Here is a 4,944-nt window from a genome sequence, read left to right as displayed (position 1 = left end):
GACCTCAATAGGGCCAGACCATCTAGAACGAAGTTTGCTTGGAAATAATTTCAGTTGAGAATTAAAGAGAAGGACTATGTCACCCTCATTGAACTCTCGTCTTGTAATTCATTTGTCATGCCACTTTTTGGTCCTTTCCTTATAAATATAGCCATTCTCATAGGCATCTAATCTAAGTTCTTCTAATTCATGGATATCCAAAATTCTATTCTCTCCTGCAGTTGTGTAATTCATGTTAAGGGTCTTGATGGCCCAATAAGATTTATGCTCGAGTTCCACAGGCAGGTGACATGATTTTCCATAAACTAGTTTGAATGGTGTTGTTCCTATCGGGGTTTTGCAAGCTGCCCTATAAGCCCAGAGAGCTTCATGAAGTTTTGCAGACCAATCTTTCCTAGAAGTTGCAACGATTTTCTCTAAAATTTATTTGATTTCTCTATTGGAAACTTCAACTTGCCCACTTGTTTGAGGGTGATATGATGTTGCTACAAGGTGTCGGACTCCATATTTAAGCAACAATCTTTCGAAGATTTTAGAAATGAAGTGAGATCCTCCGTTGCTAATCACGAGTCTTGGTACACCGAATCTAGGGAAGATTTGATTCTTGAAAAGTTTAATTACTACTCGTGCATCATTAGTGGGAGAGGTTATTGCCTCGATACACTTTGATGCGTAATCAATTGCAACGAGTATGTATTTGTTACCAAAAGAAAATGGGAAAGGACCCATGAAATCTATACCCCATACATCAAAGACTTCTAATTCTAAGATACCTCTTAGTGGCATCTCATCGTGTCTAGAGATATTGCCAGTGCATTGGCACCGTTCGTAATTTTTAATCGCGATGTAGACATCTTTCCATAGATTGGGCCAAAAGAGGCCAGATTATAAGATCTTCGCACAAGTCTTCGAGGTGCTTGCGTTCCCTCCATAAGATGCAGAGTGGCATTGAGATATGATATCATTTACTTCTAATTCAGGGACACATCGATGGAAAGTACCATCAGCGCCTCTCTTGAAAATTAGTGGTTCCTCCCAATAATAATGTTTAAGATCATGGAAGAATTTCTTCTTTTGCTGGTATGTTAAGTCTGGTGGAAGCCCTCTAGCGGTTAAATAGTTGACAAAGTGAACATACCATGGCAGGACGGTCTTGGTGAAAATAGATTCCACAACTTCATTAGTTTCCTTTTCGTTATACATTAAAGAGCATTTGATCGTTTCACTTTCATTTTCTAACTGGGCTACAAGTCGATCATAAGTAAAATCTTCATTGATGGGCACTTGTTCGGGTTCTAGATCCTAAATCCCAGAGAGATGATCTACTACCATGTTCTCAGTTCCTTTCTTATCTTTGATCTCTAGATTGAATTCTTATAAGAGTATGATCCATCTTAAAAGTCCCAGTTTAGCATCCTTAAGGTACCTAATTGCGGCGTGGTCGGTGTAGACAATTATTTTTGCTCCTACTAAGTAGGAACAAAATTTATCTAAAGCGAACACAACAACTTGGAGTTCTTTTTCTGTGGTGGCGTAGTTCATTTGCGTGTTGTCTAGGGTTCTACTTGCATATTAAAGAGCATGAAGCTTTTTATCTTCTATTTATCCTAAGACAGCGCCAACGGCATAATCACTAGCGTCACACATTATCTCAAATGGCTTACTCCAATCAGGTGGTTTCATAATGGGTGCGGTAATAAGAGCATCTTTTAGATGTTCAAACACCTTTAAGCACTTTTCGTCGAATATGAATTCAGTGTCTTTCATTAATAAGCCCATTAGTGGTTTTGTTATTTTAGAGAAATCTTTAATGAATCGTCGGTTGAAACTGGTGTGTCCTAAGAAACTGTGAATTTCTCTAACGATTTTCGTAGGTTGAAGATGTTCTATAATTTTGATTTTTTCTTTATCCACTTCAATCCCTCGATCGGATACGACATGTCCAAGTACAATTCCTTGTTGGGCCATGAAATGGAATTTTTCCCAATTTAATACGAGATTGACCTGAACGCATCTCTTAGGTACCATTTCTAGGTTCGAAAGACATCCTTCAAAGCTTTGCCCACAAACAGAGAAGTCATCCATAAATACTTCCATTATGTCGTCTATAAAATCAGCAAAGATTGACATTATGCATCTATGAAATGTTGCAGAGGCATTACACAGTCCAAACGTCATTCGTCGATAGGAAAATATACCATAAGGACATGTGAAAGTAGTCTTTTCTTGGTCATCAGGATGGATAGGAATTTGAAAGAATCCTGAGTATCCTTCTAAATAGCAGAAGTGAGAATGTTTAGCTAGTCATTCAAGCATTTGATCAATGAAAGGTAATGGAGAATGATCTTTACGAGTGAATCTATTTAACTTTCTATAGTCTATGCACATTCTCCATCCAATTTGAGTTCTTTTTGCTACAAATTTTCCCTTCTCATTACTAACAACGGTAACACCTCCCTTCTTTGGAACGACATGTATCAGGATGACCCAATTACTGTCGGATATCAGGTATATAATTCCTGCTTCTAATAGCTTTTGTACCTCCTCTTTGACTACATCACTCAAGATGGGATTTATTCTTCTCTGATGCTCTCTAGAGGTTTTATAGTCCTCCTCTAGCATAATGCGATACATACATATAAAGGGACTTATTCCTTTTAAGTCAGAGATGTTATAACCTAAAGCTGTTGGATATTTTCTTAAGACATGGAGTAACTTTTCGGTTTCTATCTGTCCTAAGTCAGCATTGACTATAACTGGTCTTTCAAGCCTGGTATCTAGGAATTCATACCTTAGATCTTTGGGTAGTGTTTTGAGTTATATTAAAGGTTTCTTGGGGACATGACATTGGATTTGGTGTTAGTGCTAGACATTCTCTCAGACTGTCATCTATGTACGGCTCATGCCAATTATCGTCTTCGAATAGAGGAGGTGTTGGAATATTTAGTACTTCAGTATACTTAGATGGTTCCTTCTCCATTTCTTTCACACATTCGTCGATGACGTCTAAGAAACAACATGAGTCGTCTATAGCTGGTGCTTGTAGGAATTTAGCTAAGAGAAATTCAACTTTTTCTTCTCCAACTTCGAATTTTAGTCTGACTTTCTTCACATCTATGATGGCTCCGGCTGTGGCTAAAAAGGGTCTTCCTAAAAGAATAGGGATGTGGGAATCCTCCTTTATATCCATTATTACAAAGTCGGTTGGAATATAAAATTGTCTTATACGAACGGGAACATTCTCTAGCATACCTATTGGAAATTTAACAGAGCGGTTAGATAGAGCTTTGTCTATGATAAACTTTCCGATTACACATGGTATGGAAAAACTACCTGGGTCTTTCAGTTTAGGAGGCATGCTGTTTTGAATAATTGCGCTACACTCGATAGTAAGCATAACGGTTTCGTCATGCTCAAGCTTTTTCTTGTTGGATAGAATCTCTTTAAGAAACTTAGCATATGAAGGCATTTGCGTAATGACTTAGGTGAACGGTATAGTGATATTAAGTTGCTTCAAAAGTTCTACGAATTTCTTGAATTTTCCTTCATTTTTGAACTTAACAAGCCTTTGGGGATAAGGTATAGGTTGTTTGTATGGTGGCGGAGGCACGTAATGTGGTTCTTTATCTTTTGCCTCCCCGCTTTCGTATTCTTTTCCATCATTGGTTGGTTCATTTACCTTTTAGGACCCCTTACCAGAATTTTGAAACATGGCCGGATTTTGGATTCTTGGGTCAACTGGTTCATTTAGTTCTGTTCCACTTCGAAGTGTGATAGCGTTAGCATGGCCTTTTGGGTTTGGTTATGGTTGACCAGGAAATGCTCCAGCTGGGGCTGTTATTGCGGCTTGTTGTTGGGAAACTTAGGAGATCTGGGTTTCTAACATTTTGTTATGGGTAACCATATCATCAAACTTATTTGACAATTGTTTCATTAGTTCACTCATATGCGCATTTTGATTTGCAAATTCTTTGTTTTGTTGAGCTTGGGCATTCATAAAGTTTTCCATCATGATCTCCAGATTTGACTTTCTAGGTGCTTTTGGAGAAACCGAGGCTCCTTTCTGATAGCCAGGTGGAATAGTAGGTGCTGGGTTGGGTGGAAACAAGGCATTATTACTTTTATAGGAAACGTTCAGATGGTTTCTCCAACCAGGATTGTAAGTGTTTGAATATGGGTTTCCTTGAGCATAGTTTATTTGGTCGGTGAGAACACCAACCAATAACTGACAATCAACATTAGTATACCCAGGGGTTCCACATAATTCATAGTTTAATGTTAGAGAAGCTACGGTAGTTGCTGGTGTTATGGCCAAGCTTTCAATCTTTCGAGTAAGCGCGCCCATTTTAGCATTGATGCGGTCTATGTCATTAACTTCTTACATTCCTCCTTTTGGAGTTGGTTTTTCTATAGCAACATGTTCACCTCCCCATTGGAAATGATTTTGAGCCATGTTCTCTATGAGTTCATAAGCTTCGTCATACAGTTTGTCCATTAGAGCACTGCCCACTGTAACGCTTAAATTCATCTTAGTGTTATACAACATACCATTGTATAAAGTATGGATAATGAACCATTCTTCAAGTCCATGGTGTAGACAAAGTCACATTATGTCCTTGTATCTTTCCCAAGCGTCGAAAAGAGATTCACTGTCTTTTTGCTTAAATCTGTTGATTTGAGCTCTTAGCATAGTTGTTTTTCTTGGTGGAAAATATCAGGCTAAGAAGACTTTCTTCAACTTGTCCTATGTGGTTACAGAGTTTGAAAGTAGAGACTGGATCCAAGCTCTAGCTCTATCTCTTAAGGAAAACGGAAAAGACGTAGTCTAATCGCTTCTTGACTGACACCATTTGCTTTCACTGTATATGCGTACTGCACAAAAACTGACAAGTGTAAGTTAGGATCGTCTGTAAAACTATCTAAAAATTGGTTTTGTTTTACGGT

General features: G+C 38.2%; 1 non-coding gene across 1 annotated transcript; it reads left to right on the top strand.

Moving 5' to 3' along the window:
• The first annotated feature begins 4,583 nt into the window (after positions 1–4,583).
• On the top strand, positions 4,584–4,690 carry LOC127116686 (small nucleolar RNA R71). Its single transcript, XR_007801487.1, has one exon. It is a non-coding gene; the product is annotated as a small nucleolar RNA R71 (small nucleolar RNA).
• The last annotated feature ends 254 nt before the right edge of the window (positions 4,691–4,944 follow it).

Source organism: Lathyrus oleraceus, chromosome 1 (genome assembly GCF_024323335.1).
Source record: "Lathyrus oleraceus cultivar Zhongwan6 chromosome 1, CAAS_Psat_ZW6_1.0, whole genome shotgun sequence".
NCBI lineage: Eukaryota > Viridiplantae > Streptophyta > Magnoliopsida > Fabales > Fabaceae > Lathyrus > Lathyrus oleraceus.
The sequence above is the reverse complement of the archived record's forward strand: the minus strand, read 5'-3'. Positions and strand labels throughout refer to the sequence as shown.